Source organism: Condylostylus longicornis, unplaced genomic scaffold (assembly GCF_029603195.1).
Source record: "Condylostylus longicornis isolate FDR11 unplaced genomic scaffold, ASM2960319v2 ptg000077l, whole genome shotgun sequence".
NCBI classification, from domain to species: Eukaryota; Metazoa; Arthropoda; class Insecta; order Diptera; family Dolichopodidae; genus Condylostylus; species Condylostylus longicornis.
In genome coordinates, this window is record NW_026578045.1 from 4,659,512 (window position 1) to 4,683,962 (window position 24,451).

The window sequence follows — 24,451 nt, forward strand, 5'->3', positions numbered from 1 at the left end:
GCCGAAGAAATTTTGGAGTTTTTTCAAAATTAACTCAAATTTTCATTACATTTCTGAAATGAATCGATTTTAAGTAGTAAAAACACTGTTGGTCATCTGATTAAGATTAAGTAGTTTATTCAGCTCTTTAATGAATTCAAAAGAAATTTAATGATAATTTGAAAATTTTTAATTTTTAAATTTTTTAGTATTTTTAGTAATAATTTTTAATTATTCAAAATATTTTGTAGTTATTAAGAGTAATGTACATAAATTCTGTAATTTTTTATGGTTTTGTAGTTTAAATAGTACTAAAAAAAAAATTAATTTTTATTCGCAGTACTATTTAAACTACTCGAATATTCAGAATTGTTACCATTCTGAATATTCGAGAATTCCTATATTTCATTCTCAAAGAGAGGAAATATAATTAGAGTAAATATTATAATAGTAATATTTAATAGAGATGGTGTATGACTTAAATCAGCTATACATATTTTATATCAAACATTTGATTACTTTATGTATATATATATATATATATATATATATATTATGTAAAAATAAAATAGTAAAATAATTAAAACTGACATTGAAATATTTTCACTTCATTATGTATATTAAAAAAGTGCATTTCCTCTAATTGTCGAACAAAATTATTTTTCATACAAGAAATATTTTCGGCTTTCTCTCATGCATTCATCTCTCAACTGGTATTTGACATTAAAATGTATTCGTAAATAAATATAATATAATCTAAAAAAGTATGGGTTTAGGCTTCAGCCTTAAGGTAAATTTTTTTTTTAACTCCAAAAATTGTGTGAATGAACTGTCAAGCTATTTCGGTTTTGCATATGTTTAATAGTAAAATGACATATGGTTTTGATTAATTAAAAATATTATTGAAACATCCTGGCACTGAGAGGAAACACATCTGTAAGATCTGTTCGTTAAACAGAAAATTTTCGTAAATAATAATTTTTATAAAAAATAAAAATTATGTGAAGAAATTATTTGAGTTTAATTTAAAAATGAGTGGGAAATATTCAATTTTTAGCTTTATTTTTTAAAATTTTTGCTGTAATAAAATTTTTACATACGAATAAAATGTTTACAAAAATTATTGACATTTCAATGTTCTTTCATATTTTCGCTCTTTTGTATTGTCATATGCCTGCTTAAAAAGGGATTAACAGCACTAATTACTTTTATAAATAATTTTTAAAGAGTTTTAGATATTTTCGAATTTTTATTTGTTTTTGCATAAAATTCGAATTCAAATTTCTAACTTTTTAAAATTTCTAAATTAAAAATTAAAACAATATTTCAATAAATTCATTTATACTTGCGCCATCTTTATACCATCTATGGCTTATATTCAAAAAATATTTAATTTCAACTAATACTGTATTACAATGAAATGGCAACACTGTTAAATCATTTGTTTAAAATTTTTACTAAAACATTTTGAATTTCGAAATTTTTTTTAAAAGGCTTATATTATGTTAGTCTCATGTGTTAAATGCAAGAAAAAAATTGTAATGTAATTTAAATATTTTTAAAGAAAACAAATATTTGTTTAAAAATTTGTGCATAAAAATTATTTAAAAATTCTTCAACAAAAAAAATAAAGTTGGGTCAAACCAATGGTTTGTATTGTAGCACTTTTCCCTTCAACAAGTGAAAATTCTGCTTTTAAATACAGTCTATGTATACCTATCACACTATTAAAATTATTTTCATTCATATACAAAGCTATTTCTAGGATTGCATATATTTAGGATGACGCATATATGCAGTCTTTGATTTAAAGCAAAAATTAATATAAAAAGGGGTTAACATAATGCTCGATTTTAAGGGTTAATCGTGTGAGTTAAGAAAAATAATCATATTTTTAATTTCATGGAATTTACCGTTAGCTTTTTGCGTTTATAAAAATTTGGAAAAGCTTGCGGTTTCGGAAATATAAGGTGTCAAAAATTCAAATTTTACGAATTTCAAGAGGTGATAACTTGAGAGGGGGTGGAAATGGAAAAAAATTTTCTTCTAACAAAATGAACTATTTATTAATATCTAAAAGCTCCTAAAATTTCAAGCTTCTACAGTCTGGGGTCTAGAAGAAAAACGACATCAAAAATTTGGAAAAAAAGGACTTTAGATAACGGTAAATTTGAACGGCCATTTTGTTTTTCTTAAGTTGAACTATAGTATACCGCGCAAGGGAAAGCAAGCCACTGCCTTTCTGCGTTTGCAAAATTTCAAAAATGCTTATGGTTTCATTGCAACAAATATTTAAAAAAGGCCATTCTTAGGGTTTTGGGGGGGTATAACTTCTAGAGGGGGGGAGATAGGTAAAAATTTTGTTCTACGGAAATAAGTTTCTAGTGAAGATCTATGTACGTATTAAATTTCAGCTTTCTATCTTCAAAGGTGTAGAAGTTTTGTAAACAGACACACGGACAGACGGACGGACGGACGGACGGACGGACGGACGGACAGAGTGAAACTAATAAGCACTTTTTTCAAAAAATTTTTTGGAAAAGTGCTAAAAATTAATTTTCGTTGTAATTTTTTTAATAATTTTTTTTTTCAATTTTAATTTCTATAATTTAATGCACACATACATATATGTTTATCGCCGTTGGAAACATACAAAATATTTTTCGAAACTTTTTGATTTAATAACACTTAAAAAATATTTTTTTTTTTTGGATTTTTTTTTTTTTAAACAGAGGAAAACATAAATTTATTTAATTTCTCAAGGGAGAACACAGCAACTTAAAAGGCGACTTCTACTTACGTATATATGGTGTCTTGTATATACAAGTAAAAATATGTAAAAGTAATAATATATATAAAAAAAAATAAAAGTAACAGAAAATAACTAGTATTTTTCATTATAATTAATTTCTTAAGAGTAGAAGAAAAAAAAAAATAAAAAAAAAAAAATTGAAAAATGTTTGCAATTTTTTTTTTCTCAGTGTTTTTTTTTTCTTACTTCAAAATTACAAATGTAAATTTTCTTTGTTTATGGAAAACTTTTGTAATTAAATTGCAAAAAAAAAAAAAATAATAGAAACAAAAAATAACTTTTTAATAGTTTCTTATTGCGCAAAAAAAAACACACACACAAACGAAAAACACAGAGAGAAAAAAAAAAACTAATTTCACTGAAAGAAATTTTTTTTTATTTTATTATTTTTATTTTATTATTTTCTTGTTTTTTTAACCTATAACTACAAATTTATACCAATAACAAATAACGATAACAATAGAAAATAACCATCGCACAGAAAATACAAAAATAAAAATTATAAGAGAAACAAAAAAAAAAAAAAAATTAAAAAAGAAAAATTGTTGAATTCTTAAGAAAGTCATGAAAAGTCCTTAATTAAAAATTAAGACGAAAACTTTTATTTTATTACACTTTAACATTACCATGGAGTTTCCTCTTATGTTACATAGCGTTACCATGTTTTCATAAATATAGAAAATTTTTTTTTCCCGTTTTCGTTTTGCTTTTCAAATTTCTTTCTGTGTTGTTTGTTGTTTTATTGTTCTTGTATTCAAGAAAAATTATTTTCCTATATAATATAGTTATAACTCTTAAAAAAAAAAAACAAAACATGTTGTAAGTGAATGTGAATCATCAGGACGAAAATGATTTCATTACAATTTATAGCACGTGACAACTTAATTTAATATCTACTGTTTTTCTCATATATACAAAATGTTTTAATGTTATATATATTGCTTATATATACAAACAAATATATTGTATAATAAATATATATATATATATATTAGGTAAAATGTACCAATTTTCACTCTCTCTCTTCCCCTCTTATTTATGCATATAAATTAATTGGATTTTTTTTATATCTCTATATACATAAATATTTACATAACAATATTATATGGGGATATATAAGACTTTGACTTTTACGAAATGGATACAAACATATATATTTATATGTATAATATATATTCATGTATCCACTTGATTGAGTAATAAAATGCTAATAAAATGAAAAAAAAAAATTTCTTCTTCAAAGCAATCATTTATGTAATTATTTAGGTATTGGCAAAAATGAACCAAAAAAAAAAAATTGGTTTTTTGTTTTGGTATAAATGTACACATGCATATGTATATGAGTATGTGTGTACAATTTTGTTATATTATATGATTTTGTATAATTTTGAAAAGGTATAGTTGAGTAATATGATGATGATGTTTGTTTTTTTTTTCTCTGTGTATATGTAGATGCATGTTGACAAGGCAACCTTATAATCAAAAATTGCTTATCACAACATGAAACAAAATAAAAAACAAAAATTTATACTAATTTTCTTAATTAACTTTTTATATTAATTTGAAACCAATTTGTTTTCTTCAAAATTTTCTTCAAAAAAAAAAAATTTTTTTTTGTGTATATAAGAAATGTAAGTATTTTAGAAATTTTTTTATTTGAGATTTATTTAAAAGGTATTGTGTTCCAAAATACAGTAGAAACGTAATTAATTTTGGTTATCAATTGACAGAATTTGAAATTTAAGAAAAATGAAAGTTTTATGCGTGTAAATGTTTGCGAATTTTGTTTGACAGAAAAAAAAATAAAAAAAATCATAGAATATTTGATATTTGAACCCTAACTTGTCGAATTTAAGACATTTTTATTAAATTAATGCCAAACTGATAATTGTTGGTTTTTTGATTCGAGCTATAGCATAAACAAAAATTTATTGAATGCAGACTTAATATTTGCATACAATTGATTCCTGAATGAAAATATTCGAATATTAAAATGAAAATATTTTTTAAAATTCCGTTCTCATCTTTCTAGTGTCTTATATAATTAATCACTGTCACATTCTCTACTCTCTCTCAGAAAATTCAACAAAATTTCAACTTTGTTGAAATAATCATTTTAACAATATATTTGACATTTTTAAGAGATTTCACTCGATTTTGAAATTTCTGTTTGTAACAAGCTATATACCTATACTAATTTCATATACAACCTTCAATTTGTAGCAAAAATAACAATTTGATGTCAAAACTGTAACGAGTGTTATATAACTCTACCAAATTTTTTGAATATTTAAAATATAAAACTTGAGATTTCAAAAATAAAATTCACATCAGAAAAAAACAATATATAGAATGTAATCAAGTATAAAAGTTGAATGATATACCTTGATGTTCAACACTTTATAAGTCTGCATATGTCAAAATATGTTTGAATGTATAAAGTTAACCTATAATAAATTAATTTTATGTGTACTTTTAATTAATATATGTTCTTAAAATTTATCTTATACAAATGTATATTATGTATATATATAAGTATACAATGTATAATATTAAGTTCAATTTAATAGGTTAATAGGTCTATATTTTATATTAATTTATAAAAGGCGTGGAACATTGTACAATATTAATTCTTGTCATTTTAATTGTATTTAATTTGTTAAATCGAAATAATTTATAATATGTATATTTCTTGTTTTCATTTATAAAAATGTTAAATTAATCGAAAAATAAAATTACCTTAAAAATAAACCATTATCCTTATATCTGTATTCTTATAATATATATAACGCAATGTCCGTAATATGAAATATCTGAAAAAAAAAAAATAAAAAAATCATTGCAATAATTATAATTATTTCTTAACATTTTTAAAATATATTTATGATGCAAATAAATTTATATCAGATTAAGAGTAATTAATAATATTATAAAAAACGAAACATCCTCTCTTTAAAAGTATTCCTTGTCAAATGAATGCGGTATGCGTTAATTAAAAAATTTGGTCATATAAATAGATATTATCGGAGTAGCCGCACGGCAATCACACTAAAAAAGTATTGTCATTGTGTTAGACGTTTTATAGAAAATGTCAATCATATTTCTATAACAATAAAATGTATAAAGTCGGGAGTATTACAGAAATTGACAATTGGAATACGTAAACCTAAATTACTGCTTATGGGTATGGTACTCGTATATGGGATCTAAATTACGGTATGGGATAGATCATTTAGGTTTAGCACTATAAATTAAATATTTTTAAAATTTTGACATATGAAAGAAATACTCATTTTTCTAAGATTTAGTGTCATGTTTTCTCATAAAATAGAAATTGATGAGAATAAAAAATTGCTCAATTCTTTATATATACAATACAAATGTATGAATTGTACATTCCTTTATTATTTTGCTCTATGAATACGGTAAAGTTATAAAATACATTTGATGTGAAATATCGAAATGAAATGAGCTTTTAAATTCTCCCTATAACGATTTGAATTTTCTCTATAAATATCGTTTCACTTAAAATATCCGAAGACATGTCTTTATTTATTAGCTGCATTATAATTTGTCATAACAAACTGATAACGATATTATACATACATACATATACATAATATGTATATAATGTTCATTTAGCTTTTAAAACAAAAACAAAAAAAAAAACAAATTTAATGCATTTTAATATTAAGATAAGACTGACATTTTTAATGGGATCAAAAAATGTCAAGAGAGTTAAATAAACGAATTTTTATTAAAAATGTAATTTAGCACAATCATACTGCTATATATGTATGCATGCATATATATAATATGTATGTATTTTATGCCTTAAGATTTAAATTGAAGAATATAAATTTTATGGTACCCATGCACGCAGTAAAAAAAAAAATTTATTTTAAATACATTTTATATATTCGAGTAATAAATACATTAATATAAAAAAAAAACATTAATGTTATATTTATCATATGTATATAGATATATAACGTGGGTTTATACAATGGTTTATATAATCGACAGCCATACAATATTATCTATAAAAATTATTTGTGTATATGTAATTATGTGATACCATAAATAATGTTTTTTACATTCAGCAAAATTTGACTGTTGAAATTAAAAATTTTATTTTTTTTTTTCGTTCAACAATTATCGTGTTCAAGTTACGAAGTATGGTCTCAGGTTGCAACTCTATAAATTAAAGTCGTGTTGCATCTTACGAAAAATTTTGATTCGGGTGATATTCGTTGCGTATAAATAGAAAATTTTTGTATTTGCTGCGTTTCTCTTAAATGAAAAGAGTGTAAAAGTGAGTAATTTCAAGTACTACATAAATAAAATTCCAATATTGTTATACTAATGCAGAACTTGGAATCTGTTTACATGTGAACATTGTCTCTATACAAAACTTTTACCTTCTCATGACAGTCTATACTATGGTATATAGCAAGGCAATCACATACGAGATGGCGCCCTAATTATAGAAGTAAAACATTTACCTATAAAATAAATTTTGAAACTATAAATATTTGACATTATTGCTGTCATTTTAAAAATGTTGAACCTGTAAAGCTTACAAATTTTCCGAATCTTCAATTTTTTTTCAATATTCTAAAATAAAAAAAAAATCAATTGGAATCAATTGTTGCATAATTTTGAATTGATTTATACAATTGATTTACATAATTTTGAATTGTGCTCGCGGAATTCTAATTTAAATTTAAGCAAATAATAAAAGTACTATTTTTTCTGTTATATAGAGATATTGTAAGTCGAAGAAGGAATTTTACATGAAAGTGTTTTAAATATTTTTTAAAAATTTGTAAAATTGCATACTTTTAGGACGTTGAAAAAAAAAATTGAAAGAAACGTTAACAATTATGCTGAATTGGATGGTTAAGCTAGTGAATTAAGATAAATCATACTTTTGACTTTGTCGTTACAGATAAGCTTGTAGTTTGGAGAAGCTTTCAGTTTCAGAAATATAAGTCTCCAAAAATTCAATCTACGAATTTCAAGCCATTTTGTCTTTTTAATATTCAATTATGCTGTGATGTGATAGGAGAAGTATGTCGCTACCTTTATGCGTTTGCGAAATTTTAAAACTAGTTGCGGCTCCATAAAATGAATAATCAAGGAATAGCATTTTTAGGCTTTGTGAAGGGGTCCTTGTATATAAATAAGTTTTTCATTTAGTCTTTTTACAGAATAAGTTTTGAGCTAAACTAATAAGCATCTTTTTTCAATTCTTTCTTTTAAAAGGTTCTCAATATAACATGTGGGCGAGGAAATGAAGAGCTATGAAATCTTGAGAGAAAAAAGAATTTTTTATGATTCATTTCTAAAATTTCTCACTGCGATTCACAATAACTATTGGAATAGGCGTAAAATAGAAATTTATTTTCTTCATTTCATCCCACTGTTCATGCAGCAATTAGCCATGCTTAATTTTTGTAAATAAATCATTGCGTTTATATAGTTTGCTCGCTTATACACAAAACATTACGTGTGAACGTGTAAAAAAAAAGAGTTTACGAACTTGTCTGTTATCTTACTTTAACACACTGTAGCTAAAATGTTTATACATTTTATGTTTTATACACTAAAGTATTGCTTTATTTTTGAAATTATGAAACATTTACAAAAAAAAAATAAAGAAATTTGTTTTGATTGTTAGCACTTGGCATGCTTAACTGCAAATAATAAATGAACAATTTTTTGTTGAAAAATTTAATATGCGGTTGAATAAGGTACAAGAAACACTAAAAATTTCCTTTACACCATAATATAATAGTGTGTATACTCAATTTTTGTTCCTATTTTTGTTTTCTTGTACAAAAAAATGAATTCAAGCGTACCAATACCGTTGAAAATACATGAAAACCATTTTCCCATTACATACGTACATAAAATTTATTTGTATGAAAAGAAAATCAATCATATCAATTTGATTGATTTCATTAAATTTTTTATTCTTGTTATTTTTTTACCAATTTTTTTTTTTTATGATTTCAAATTACTTTCGTTATTGTAACAAAAAAAAATTTTTTTTCTTAATAATTTTTCATTTTTTTTTTCATAAAATAAACTATACGCAGGGTTGCCACTGACGAGAATAGTTGGAAACCATCTGCGAGGTTAAAATCTCACAAAATCAAGAAAAAAGGGACGAAAATAAAAGTTGTAAATTTGCAGTTTGTTGGCTTCAATATATTGTTATCATGTTTACCGTTATATCCGTATGAATGTACGTCTGCTCTGGCGATAACTCAAAAACTTGCAAGTTAAATTCTATAAATTTTCACAAAAGATTTAATATAGAAAATGCCAGAAAACTATTATAATTGAATGTGATCAAGGATGTATTTTAAGTATCTAGCTGCAGTACAAATTCGAGGAGTTAGTTATTGGACAGAAATGATTGAAGCAGTAGTACCGAAAACTTGCGCAAACAAATATATTATTAGAGCCCTTATGTATGATAAAAGTATCTGAAATTGGATGACTGGTTATGTTAGCTGCCATACAGTTTCAAAAATTCATTAAGTGATATTTTATATTTGGAAATAATAACAGTGCTAAAACTTTGCATAAACCAATATGGTAATGCAGTCAATATTTTCGTTAACACTTTTTGTGATAGTATGAGTTTGTATGGTAACTGCCATATGTATAAACAAATAGTTGTATGAATCAGTGTGGCAAATTATCATACAACTCTTAAAATTGATTGGCCAACTCTACATTTCTTCGTTTTAAATCAAATTTTTGCTAATAGTACTTCTGTCTGTATCGAAAATTCGAAGAAATGCTAAGACAGGAAAAAAAAGCCAATATGAAGAAAGGATGTTACCAAAGTAACAAATTTTGGCACGAAATCACTAAAATAAGTGGCAACCCTGTATTTACGTATTTATTAAAATATTAAATGTGCGGTTTTAAAGGAATGTTGAAAAAGGAAACAAAAACAAAAAAATAAGAAAAAACTAAAATTAAAAGAGAACCGTTATGCTATTTAGTGATAAATTTGCAAAAATTTATCTTTGTTCTATCAAAATCGATTTTTAAGGTTTTCTTTTTTTCTCCAATTTTGATCGATTATTTTAGTTGATTATTCTCTTTAAACTTTTCCGTTGTATAATGACAGTAATAAGGTGTGAATTTTTGTATATGTACTTGATGCAGGAGCCTTCAGATTTTTTTTTTAATGGAACGATATTGAATTGAAAGCATGTGTATAGCTTTTTAAGAGTATTCGGCTTAATAGTACAGAGATTTTCAAATTTGCTTTTGTATAGTTTTGTAACTCTTAATATAATTAGATTAAAATGACAGATGACAGTTTGACGTTAAAATGTCAATAATTTTCATTATTATATTCTGTAAATATTTGAAAGCATGAGTTCGCGTCTGAAGTAAATATAAGAAAAGAGGCATCCGGATCTGAAAGTGATTTAATTGCACTTGATATGGAGCATTTAATCTAAAGTAATTGCTAAAATAATTCGGTTACTATCAATTGTCATTATTTTTCCAAAAATTCGGCAATAAAATTATTAAATTGCAAGTTATTTTTATAAAAATTTCTATACCAATTCAGTTTTAATACAATTTCCAAAAAATATAATAGTTTTGAATAACTTTAGCAAATAATAATTTATAGAACTTTTATAGTTAGCAAAATAAATTTCTGAAAATGATATCGCTAAAAAACAAAAAACGGAGGAAAAATACCCAATAAAATTTTCGAATTATTATTTTTTATCTTCATAAAAAAAATCGTATTTGTGGCATTTAATTATTTTGGTGTTCGGTTATTATTTTCATTATTTATATGTAAAAGCAATATAGAAGTGCTTGTTTTTGAGGTTTATATTTCAAACCAATTGTAAAGCAGAAAAAATTTTGATTATTAGCAATAGTGATGGTAGGGTAGTTAAAATTCAATATGAAGTATTTATTATTATAGGGTATAGTTTACACAATTTCATAGTATATTCATAGTGTAAAATGACATATTCATAAATATTTAAAAATAATTGACGTTTTATAAAATTGACGCTGTTTTGAAAACAAACTTGAAAAATTCAAAATTCGAAAAAATTTGCGTTTTAAGGGAATTAAGCTCAAATATTGAATTTAATTTTAAAAGCAAATTTTTATGTAGTCTTTTTTGTATTCATAAGTGAAATAGGTACGTTTATATTTTGATCAAAAATTTTGACAGAATATTGAGTAAAGGTAAGAAGAATTTAAATTTAATTTGACAATTCAGCTTATTGAATTAATTTTGGAATTAATAAAGATTTAATTGCACCGTAAAATTTTTTTAAGTATATAATTTTGGAATGAGAGATTAGATTTAAGTTTGGGATCAATATTTTGAGTACATATTGGGAAAATATGTAATTGGACATAAAAATTAAGGCACACATTAATTGCTTAAACGTTGTGGTATCAAAATTTATACTAGAAAATTTTAAATTATTTAAAGAGTATGACAATAATAATGAATATTTTTAAATCCAATTAAATTTTGTGAAACCGAAGCTGATACAAATTAAGTTGAGTTATTAGTAATTATGAAAAGTATGAAAATATTGAAAATCGAAACAGAAATTTTGGAAAAACCAAACGATTTTGTGAAGAAAAGACATTATCTATCAAATTACTCGACACTAGTTTAAGCTACTAACTATTCTATCATTCGAATTTCTGCTCACTCAAGAATTTGCTCATTTCAAAATCTCTTTAAAAAAATTTGTACACAAATTAAGTGTACTTAAATATGTCAATTTATAAGTGTGTTTGGTAATTACTCTTCCGAATTATAATCTACTAGTTAATCAATTATAGAAAACATTATTTTGACATATGTTTATGTCATAATTTGAGAGTTCGTTTTACAAACTCTATATTTTCTTGCGCTATTGTCTGTACAAAAATCACTTTCTTATAAATATAAATTAAAGATGTCTAGTTATTCGACTGAATCGAATATTACATTAGATTTATTAAAAAATTTTTGCGGCAAATCTCTAGAATTTAATTAATTTTTTTTTGAAAATATTGAACAGTGTGAGTACACAGTTTACATATATATGTGTTTCAAGAGAAGTCAATATCCAATTGGTATACATATTGAAATTGACATAATAAGTGAATCTGTTCTATGTACTCTTAACACATTACAAACGTTGAAACCAGAAAAAGATTCTGAATTCAAAAAAAAAAATTCAAATTAGATAAACGGAATTGTGAGAAACTTTCTTTTTCCTGTTTTATTTTTATTATGGGTGTGTTGCAATAATTTGCTTTGGGTTTTTACAATATTTTAAAGTTTTTGCATTAAATCAAAAAAAAAAAAAAAATTGTAAAACTTTTCTATATCAATTTGTTTTCGTTTTAAATCTTTTTTTTTTTTGCTTTTTTTGGTTTTTTCCAATATTTTTATGAAAAATTTTATACAAAACTTTTATAGTACGTGATTAATTATGCTAAATGATTTAAAAGCAATTTTTATAGATGGTTAATGTTTTTGGTTTGAGGTTAAAATATTACCAATTTTTAAATAGTTTTTTCTTTTTGTTTAAGCTCTTTAGCTCTTTTGGTACCATAATATTCATAAATATTTAAATAAGGAATATGACATTATTTTTTTTCTTTTCACTTCACACCCAGTTATAAGAAAATTGCATAAATTTAATTTTAATTAAATTTTAGTTTTTAAACTTTTTTCTTATATTTAAATAAAATTTACATTTTTAAAAAGATAATAAAATTATATATTTATCTAAAAAAGGTATACGTGCTTTCCACATTGGGGATATTAATTTATTTTTTTTTTTTAATTTAGAAAATAAAGTGGGTGATAGTAAGTGTAAAAAGGGGAGATGAATTGCAACAAAACACTTGGTATTAATTCCATAATTTAAGTGAATAGCATTTAATTGGAAAGAATCACCTGTGCCCGATAGAATTCGCGTCAATTCGAGATTAGTATAATATGTCGAGTCCAAATTGGGTAGTTTTTCACTAGAATATTGTGAGTAAATGGTATAACACCTTGAAATTGTGCATTAATTGCATTCATTCAATAAATAAATGAATAATTTTAAAACCTAAAATCTCGAAAATTTTAATATAATGGAAATACTATTTCATTTCGGAAACTCTATTCATTTTTGGGAAGCACTGATCAAATGATGTACAAAATGAAATATGAAAAATAAATTTTTGATAATTTTTTAATTTACAAATAATATTCACAATGAAATTGTATACGTATCATATAAAACAGCGAAAATTTTTAAAGCTACCTCACCTCTACATATGAATTTGGATGAAATCATTAAAAAAATATATAAATAAAGTAATTAGCACTTTTGATGGACCAATTAAAATCAACTTCTTACTAAAATACTAGATAATAATAATTAAAAAAAAAGAAATTACGAAGAGAATTTTATGACTTTAATAATTAAGAATAATATAAAAGTTATACTGTACATTTATACGATATCACTGAAAAAGTAGGGAATTATTTACGATATGAATTTTATTTATAAAGATCTTGCTGCATGAAACAAGATTCAGAATGTAAAAATAGGGTGAAATTATTAAACAGTTATGAATTTTTATTTAAAATTTATTACGATACTCAAACCTAAACGAAAATGAATGTCAAATGGCTTTCGTCATGAGCGTTCTTCACTAATTATTCAATTGCAGAGAGCATTGTCAATGGACTTTATTTTGAATTTATATGAATTTCATTTTCGTGTAGAAAAGCTAAAGGTGGACATCCGTCCACTATGGACTGAGAACTATGGACTATATTTCTAAAATTCAATTTTTTGATTGCTATGTTACAACAGAGTCAATATACCCTCTTGGGAGCAGATAAGTCTCCCTCTTGAAAGGGGTAAAATGCCCCGTATTAAGCCTATCTAATACGGGGATAATCTAAGCCTATAGATTACCTTCTATAAGAAAAGTAGTTTCATTAAATTTCGTCAGAACGTTTACGAAGGTGTTTTCAAAAATCTAATAGAACAACGGAATATCTAAATTGAAGATAATGATTATAAATATGAGAAAACAGGGAAAAAAAATCGCGACATCTATTGTCCACATTATTGAATATTTTTTAAAATATTTTTCATTTATCAAATAGAAAATAATAATTTTTTTCGTTTTTGTTACATTCAGCACCAGTACCTTACTTGATTTATTCTGTTAAACATCTCATACATTATTTTTCTTAATATATTTTTATAATATTATACAATATATATGTATGTATGCGTATATATATATCGCATTATATAATGCAATATGAATTAAATAAATTTTTTTTTATTATCTAATTAAATTTTTAACTGTTATATCTGCTTAAAGGCTTTTATGTATTTTTTTTAAGGCTCTCATTAATATATATATGTATGTACATATATAGCACCAATATATTAAACGAATATTGTGTAAGCAAAACAGCATTCGTACAACCTAATAAACAATAACAAACATTAACAAAAAAAAACAAAGACATTACGATTAACCAAATTGTATCCTGGTTTCTGTCATTTTTATTACTACATATTATATACTTTATTCTCTCTTTATTGTTCTAAAAATTCTAAACGTATTTCCCTTTCAACAAAACAAAAACAAAATAATAATAAAAGCACACAAAAAACAAAAAATATTATTAAAATTAAAAGTGCTGCCGCTTCTATTCGTTAACACTCTTAACACAAAATTCTCTGTAGTCAACAATATAATAATGTAGTGTTGGAAGAGATAGAGAGAGAGGAGTGCGAGAGGGAAAAAAACAGAACTGGAAATATATTAAATAGGTACTTTAAATTTCATAAATTGGTATATAGCCTTAGGTGAGGGTCTTCATGTATAAATATATTAAATTATCTCTTCATTAAATATTTAGGCCAATGCCATTAAAAGTATAAAAAGGTATAATTCATTTCAATTTAAAAAAAAAAAGAGAATGCAGAAAAAAAAAGAGTGTTTTTTCCTCTTCAAATTCTTTTCCATTTTTTTTCTCATTATTTTTACTTTTAATGTTCCTTTACTTTTTTTAAAAAGTTATAATTTTATGGCCGAAATGTCAGAATTTTTTTTTATATAATAATGTTTGTATATAAACCCAGAAAAATGGGTAAAAACAGAGAAATCACCAAAAAAAAAAATAAGACGAAAAAAAAAATTATATAAACCATAAGCATGGAAAATAAGGAAAAAGGAACCGGAAACTCAGAATTTAATTTAAGAAAGGGAAGTTCTTTTCACTTTTAATTTGTCAGACATTGTGATGGATGAAGTTATTCAAAAAAATATAATTATACAGTTTTTTAAAAGATAAAGCAAAAATAAGAATATTAAAAAGAAAATTTTCTTGTAATTACTGAGATTATGATTTTAAATAGTACGATGACTTTTGGATTATAATATTGTATATATAATTTCTGAACCTATTCAAATATTGATTATTCATTTGAGTTTTCACTTTTTATATACGCCTATAATATGTAATTTATTAATCGTATAATTATAATTTTCATTTGTTCGAATATTATGTCGGGAGTAAATTGAATTGAAATTTGACTATTAGAATTTTTATTTTATCATTGTAAAGAAATTATTCTAATGAAATTCAATTGTATAAGGAAGTTACAACTACTGTAAATACTATAAACAAATGAGTATAGTTGAGAGTAGTAGTTACGCAGATTGATTCCGGTAGATGGCTTTATATAAAATTTGAATTTAAGCGGTATTAATTTTTTTATTTCGATTTTCCGAACTACAACCGATAGTAAATCAATCCTTAGTCTTAAATTCTTAATAATTAATGAAATATATAAAATATTTTAAATACATTAACTTCAAAGCTAATTCAATAGATGTCGCACATGAATTTTTTCAAATGATATTTCTTTGATTTTAAAATTTGTAGCAATTTCAGTTTCGATATAAATTGCAGTTTTCGATTTAAAAATTACAATATTGTCTGATAAAAGCAAAGGTGATCAATAGCAGTTTCAGCATTTTTACTCAATTTACTTAATTTTTCCATAAAGCTTTCTATATTATTCAAAAAAATTTAATTCAAAATATTTAATTTGGATATGAATAAAACTGACGAAGATGACATACACGAATTCCATTGCAATTGGAATTCATTGCACTGGACTTTCGTTTTTTATGATTACTGGTATTACGTGTACCCACACAATATTGAGGAATAACGCAATAACGCAAAAAAAAAAAATTGAGTCGAGTATATACGTATACACAAAAATATGGAAGAAAATTTAATTTTCTTGATAACAATTTTAATGACTGTCCTTGATGATGACCGCATACTACCTAGAATATTTTGTTAAAATAATTCTATAAAGGAACATTTTTGTTTGTCAGTATGTTCATCATGTACTTATATATACTATCTGATTGTGTGTAATAATGGCTGTGTATTTAAATGAAGAAAAAAAAAGGGTACCATTTTGGTAAAATTATAAATACTTATGGCAGAAAAAAAAAATATTCAAAACATTTTTTGAATTTAAAAATATTAAAATTTTCATTTCATTTTCTTTTTTTTTTCTAAAAGTTTTTTTTTTCAACTAAAATTTAAATATAAAGTGTAAGTTTTGTAAAATTAAAAATTACAGTGAGAGAAACAAAGTGAGGGAAAATGAGAGAGAGAGAAACAATAATGTTTTTTTTTAGTTTCAATTCAATGCTGTCAAAATCATATTGCTGCATTGCAAATTTTTTAATTAAGAAATTATTCTTTGCATGCAAAAAGAAATTTGTTGCACATTAATGGAACAAAATGCAATTAAATTGACCACAACAGTACAAAATTGAATAAAAAAAGAACAATGCAATGAAAATTAAGAAATGAAAAATAAAATTTATGTTTTTTAATCAAAATTTTATAGCAAACTAAGATTTTGAACTTTTATTAGTTTTACTCATTTCTCTCAAAATTATAAAATCAAAATGTCAAAACTTTCGTTGTCGAAAAACTAATTTCCGAAGTTTATCAACGGCAGTAAATGCATTACTGAATTTATGAATGGAATTGCTGCATTTTGAATACAATCTACATTATACGTCGTTGTTGTTATGAGCTGTTTATGTAATTTGACTCGGTTTTTAAGTATTAAGAGAACAATAAAGAGACTGGTGTCACCATAGTATAATTTAGAAATAGTGTTTAATATAGGAATTATTTTTCAATGTAAGTGGTAAGTGCCTGCATATTATTGTTGCTAACCTAAAGTAATTATATAAATGCATACATTCATCAATATTTCGAGTTCAAAACTGTGTAACAATTCTTTAGCTAGTTTTTAATAGAAGAAAATTCAAATTTTATTTCTTAACTAGAATAGTTTTGACTTTTTAACTTGTATAACACATTTGCTTGTTATGTGGGCTTTTGTAAATAATTAAATTATTTTATTTAATTTTTTGGAATTTTTTTTAATTTTTACATTATAATTTTTGTTATTTTATCTCCTATTGTAGGTTATTATAGACATGGCTTCATAAACTGCTTCATATAAAATTAATAAGAAAAATTTTATAAATTGATATTCTTTGTCTAACAGATTAATTCCCAACGCAGTTAATTCAATCTGAGTGCTGACACAATTAGAATTCAAAATATGTATAACCAAATCTACAATTGACAATGATATAAGTAAAGTCATGCAGCACATTATGACTCACAATGTTACGTTTTTTCAAATTTATTGCGTTTGAACCTTCATTTGGGTTTGAAAATTTAAATTTTCCAAGAGACATGTAAAGATTTTAAGAAAATTGTTGCTAAAAATGCTGTAGCAAAAATTGCCCACCATGAAAAGTATGAATAAATTTACGGTAGCAACGTTTTCGTTACGAAGATTGACAGTATAATTGTAAACCATAGAAAATTGTTAAAAATTTCTGTTTTTTAATGTATGCAATTTTCTGCAACAATGTTCAGACTTAATGTTGCAAATATAAGACGTGTTGCCCAAATTATTATAATATTATGTAGATATTTTGAATATTTACAATAGAATAAATTTTTTTTTTTGATTATAATTTTTGGAAATCTGGTATACCAAAAACTAGTGGAAAACCAAATAAAAGCAACCAACTACATATATATATATATATATATATATTTAATAACAGTGGGTGGCAACCCTTGACAAAACATATTTATTGCAGTTATAAAAATTAAAAAACAAAAAAATAAATAAAAATAAAGTCCTTATCTATTCTTCTTATACTTATATTCTTTCTTATAACAATATCGCCCCAGGATATCAGACAGAATATTACATTTTTTTTTTTGCGTTTATTTGTGTTTATTTTATAATATTATATTGAATATAAATGAAAACATATAAAATAAATGAATGAATGAATTTGTGTATTATATATAATTGTGTGTGTGTGTATGTATGTAAAGAGTTACCATAAAAATAAAAAATAAAAAAAATTTTTTAGCTACACATATTTATAAAAAATTATTGTGTCTTAAAATTGACAAGTTTATCTTGAAATGACAGCTTTTGTTTTTATGATCAAATCAAAATTTATATTATACACTTTTGTTTTTGTTATACATTTATGCATATGTATATATGAATGTAAACAAAAATTTAATCCTTTCTTTAATATATATAAAGAATTTAATTTGATTTCTTGTTTTTGTGTTTTTTTATTGTATTTTAAAAATGTAAAAGATTTATTGCTGTAAGAAAAATATTGTAAATATTTTGTATTTTAATTTCAATTGCTTCAACCAATATACGTGCATACATACTCGTACATACATACATATTTGAATATGAAAATCTTATTTTTTCATAAGAAAATTTTGATTTGAAAATATTTTGATTTATTCTTGAAGACTATGGAAAATTCAATAAATTTTTTATATAATTATATAGTTAGTATGTATACAAATAAAAATAAATAAATAAATTTTAACCGAACCAATTCAAGGTTTGTAAGGTAGCCCATTTTCCTTAAACAATTAAATTTTCTTAAAGTTATTTATTTATATAACACTATATAGATTTTAACACCGTATATGGATCTATTGTGCACATTAGATCTGATTTCCCTCTTCATATCTTCGTAGTTCCAAATTGCTTTTCTCTTATAATCGATTGAAAATAAATAAAGCTATCATAAATAATAGTATCTATAGCAGACCTGGCTTTCCTTCTTTCGGAATTTTTGTTAATTTTGAGAGACGATACAATGAGAAGAGAAACAGATAGGAAAATATTTTTATTTTTAAAAATAAACTCATTGTGAATATCTCCTAATAGTCACCACAATTGATAAAATTTTACACTTCCATAAATTAGTGCGCACAAAGTTAAAGGAATTGTTAGTTTTAACGGTTATTGTTATTGCCATCTCGCGGTAGAAAAAGTAAACAGTTTTTTGCATGCATATTTTTGAAATTAAAAAAAAATTTTTTGGTTCCGACACTACTAGAAAATTTTTTAGTTAAGACAAGGCTTTCTACAAAGACAAAATTACAATTTCTGTTCTATTCTAAAGATTGTGGCAGTTGTTTGAATTTGCGTAGTAATAGGTGAGAAAAAACTAATAAGCACATTTTGTTTTTTCAATTTTTTTTTCGAAAATGTGCTATAAAAAAGTAACAAGCATAACATTTTTTAAACATTCTTTTTAAAATATTTTTATATGAGTGTTTTATATTAAATGAACAGTATAAAAGTTATGTGTGAAAAAAATTTTTTTTCTAAAGTGACAAAAATTTTTTGGAAAACATCAAAAATAATTTTTCATTCTATGTCATCACAAAAGTAATATTCAAATAGACGAACATACAATATGTATATGTAAGTAGGTAGGTATGTATGTATAACACTTGAAATTAAAATTAAAACACTTTAATCACATCATAAAATTAAAATTAATAATTATTTAAGGATAATAATATATTTAAAATCATAATATTTTATAATTGTAAATTATAAATGAAATGCAAAAAATTTAAAATTTATAATTAAATTTTTTAAATTATATAGAATTGCAAAAAAACAGAAAAAATTCAAAAATTTTTCAATTCATTAAAATAATATTGTGATAATTAAATTTATTTTAAGTATGATGTATGTATGTGTATGTAAAGATATTATGATTTGATTAAATATATTTTGATAAATTTAAATTTTATTTTCATAATATACAAACAATAATATTTTCAATTATTATTAATTATAATTTTCAACTTGTATACAATAAATTTATAATTATATGCAATCATTTATTTTAAAAAAATATATAATTGAAAATAATTCACTAAATTTATTTAAATTGAAATCCGTGTTATATTTAAGGGTAATTATTATATTAACGGTAACAGTATAAAGCATATATGATAATGTAGTGTATAACAAATCTCTGTAGATCAAAATCGGATTTTGCAACTTTAATGAAATTTTAAATATTAAATTTTTAGTCAAAAATGTAAAAACAAATTTTTATTTTTGAATTTTTAAAATATTTTATTTATAAATTTACTGTTATAACAGTTATTTGACGTCAGCATTTTTGTTTACTTCCTCTGAACAGCAAATCAGAAATATTTAAAAATTTCAAGAATTTCGATGCAGCTATTATTATAGCTATTATAACAATTTTCTAATTTTCACCTACCAAATTTTAAAATGCCCATAATGCTTTATGTTAGATGCCGAGTTAAGATGCTTGAATGAAGGTGAAGGAGGGATTGAGAGGAAGGAACAATATATCTCAAAATGGAGAAGTAACGCAAAATATATACACATAAAAGATATTACTTCTTAACGCCATAGATTTATAGTAATAATTTAGTTCGTCTCTTATTTATAAGTTCGATTATTACTTGACTTAAATTGAAATTAGTTGAATTAGTATTTGACCGCTAATAAGGGAATCAGATTATTAATAATTCATAATTAAGGCGAGATGGTATATTTCTTGAACATTTTTTTTTCAAAATAAAAATTGCATATATCTGGGGGTAGACGAAAATTTGTTTATTTTGCCCCTAGAGCATATGCAATTTTTGTTACAAAATGTTTACAAACTTTTGAATTGAAATTTTATTTTTAAAGAAAATTATTGAGGAAAAATTTCAATTTCTTCCACAATTTTGTTATTTAAAATTTAAAAAGAAAAAAAAAATAGAACCTTCACTATAAGAATATTATTTTTATTGTCAATAATTTTCATAAAAATTTATTGACCCTAATTTAATATTATAATATCAATTTATAATGCCAATATAGTTACTCAATTGAAAAATATTTTTTATAAATATTTTTTACTCCAATTTTCAAAATTTTATTCTGAATGTAGATTCGAAATTAAACTAACTGAATTTGGGTTGGTTTTCAGATGTTTCGCAGAAAAATTGCTTCAAATATTTTATTAATTGAACATTCTATATATAAGCCCAGATTGAATTGAATTGAATACAATAATAATTATAAATTAGGATTAAAATGCCTAAACTGGAATTGTTTATAGATTTGGATTTAAGTTAACATAATTTACGAAATACTTTGAAAGCAGGGCATTTGCATGTCCGAAACTCATGTTTTCAATTCAAATGAAAATTGCCTTAAATTTTTTAATACAAACAAAAAAAAATTATTGAACAGAAAATCCTTTCCAATAAAAAATTAAATTATGACTAAATTATGCATACTGTAATATATATAATAATAAAAATATATGTAATACATTATGTTAACAAAATGCAACCCAAAAAAAGTTTTCTAACAATAATTTAAAACATATGTAATTTTTCTTTGTGTGTATATTTTCAAAAAAAAAAAATTATTTTAAATTGTTATTCAAAAAATTTTTGAATTTTTATTTGTTATACTGTTAAAAAATACATACATTTACACAAGTTAAAGAAAAATGGGAATCCAAATATTTATATATGCATACATATATACATATATACCTACATTTACTCTATATATATCAGACAATTTACACTTTACTTGTACACTTTAAAAAATTTTTTACCCAGTTCAAAATTTAATATTTTTTTTTTGTTCCCTCTTAAATCTAACAAATCAATTGTGGGAAAATTATATGTGTGATATGCGTGTTTATTTCCATTTATTTTAACATTATATATACTTATACATGCACACATACATGTGCTATATTATGAATGTAAGTAATATGTGGCAAAAAAAAAAAAAAAATTATGCATAACATTAACCGCTTCGTTAACTCTATTTACATTCAATTCATTTAGCAATATTTAAAATAAAATAGAAAAAAAAAAACACAAATAAAAGGTTTTTAGGTGGAATATGAAAATAGAAATAAAGAAAAGTAAAAAAAAAAAATATTATGTGTGGAATATACGAGTGAAATATAGGGGAAAATAAATATACATTGTAAATGTGGAAAGAAGCTCGTTTTTCTGAAATAAAATAAAAAAAAAATTTTTATTTTTTATTTTCTTTCCAATTTATTTTTTATTTGTTTGTTTGATTGTTTGTTCGTATATATGCATGAATTTATATGTAGATCATATCGTAATATATCCTGTGTGAAATGTTATCCGAATATTTCCTTCTTATATTCGCAATTCTTCCCAATATTATTCCCATTATATAACATTTTATTTTTGCTATTGTTGTTGTTGTTGTTATTTTTTATTTTTTAAACATTTAAATCATATTATGTATTATGTATTACAGATGTAAATCGCACCCATAGATTAATACTGTTATACAATATATACAAAGCATATGGTGAAAATTAGGGAAATAAAAATTTAAAGATGGAGTTTTAATCTTCTGTGTTTTGAGCTATTCCACTTTGATGTTTCGAATATTTTTGTAGATATTACAAAGAAAAGAAGGTGTTTTACTAATTGTTATATAGAATTTTCTAATTCTGTTCGCAAAATTGTAAAATTTAAACTGGAAAATCTCGAAATGTAAGGTTTTAAAATTAGACAGGGTTTTAATAAATATTTATCGTAATTTTTATCGTTTATACTTAATAATTCGTACTACTGTTGTGGAAGGTGTTATAAATTATATTCAACACACTTACATAATAATATTTTAATTTACAATCTATATAGGGTTAACCTTATTATGTTCATTCATATAAACAGAAAAAAAAAAACATACGGGAATAAGTGCAAGGTGTTTGGTATTTTGAATTCACTATTTTCGTAATTGTGAAAATGTTCCTTGATTAACCAAATCAAGGAGCGAATTCTTGTGTTTGCAATAGAATTCATGCATAATAGTTTTAATATGCATGTTTTCTCAGTCAAATCATACGAAGTTGGAAAAATTCATTAAATTCGAAATTAAAAATTTTTCGATTTGATTACCTCGTGCATACCTCGTGCGTGTATATTAACCTCGTGCATTGTGTTTTATAGGTTTTTGTGATATACTGAAGATACACAATGATACTAGGTAATACCTATTAATACAATTATAATATTGTGGTGTAATTTCCATTTTTTCATATGGTAGCAAATATTTCTCATAAATCTTTATTTTTTTCACGCTAGAGGTTTTAGTATTAATTTAATAAGCAAGTAGTCGATTTTAATTTGTTTGGTTTCTTGTACAAGAATACAAAGTTCCAAAACTAGTCGGAATTAATTCAAAATAGTTTGCAAATACATATATGGAAATATATGAGGTGAAATTAACCTTAAAATTTAAATATTAAAAATTTCATATTCATTTCTCATATAATTATGTACAATAAATATATGAAGCCATCTATCGGAATAAATATATTGATATCCTTGAAAAAAATTTGATTCCATTCAATTAGTTTTTATAATTATATGGATCACCCCTTTTAATATATATGATATATATGATATATATCAATATATGATGTAATCATATAAAACTACTTAATATAAAATCATTTATTTTTTTTTTTTCTAAACTATTAAGTGTGCTTACTGTTTTGTATATAAGTGTTGATTTCAATTTTTCAAAACTTGAAAAAAAAAAAAATAAAATAAAATTTCCACAAAATGAACTTTAATAATAATAATAATCAAAAAAGGGAAAAAAATACTAATAAAATCGGGAATTTTCATAATAAATACAATTTACATTTCTTTTGTTACTTTTCCACATATGAAGAAAAAATTCTTATATTCTTTCTCTTTTATCCCCCCCTCCCTCTCCATATGTATTATGTATGTAAAAAGGAAAAAAAGAACAGCAGTAGCACCATTATGTAATGAAACAAAATATCAAATATTAATAGAAAGAAAGAAGAAGAGAAAAAAAAGAGACCGAGAGAAAAAGAAGAAAAAAAAAAACCTTTTCAATTGTGAATAATGAATTTTTTACAATGTATTTTGTACGGATGCCGGGATGATAGATTGTTAGAAATTTGATTTTTTTTTTTGTATTTATATGTGATTTTCTATATAGAATATTCTCAATTACCATTTTGGAAAGCCCGCATATGTTATGTAAATAATATGTACTTGTATTTCAATATACTTGTATTCAATATAAAAATAAATCTGATGCGATCATCACATAACCGGTCGCAATGTGCATTGGCTAGTTA

General features: G+C 23.4%; 1 long non-coding RNA gene across 1 annotated transcript in view; it reads right to left on the minus strand.

The window, feature by feature from the left end:
* Positions 1-5,530: 5,530 nt before the first annotated feature.
* Positions 5,531-24,451, minus strand: part of LOC129612876 (uncharacterized) — a 176,203-nt gene continuing 157,282 nt past the window's right edge. The window contains exon 5 of the long non-coding RNA XR_008697283.1: positions 5,531-5,604. This is a non-coding gene — a long non-coding RNA (uncharacterized LOC129612876). The remainder of the gene's footprint in view (positions 5,605-24,451) is intronic.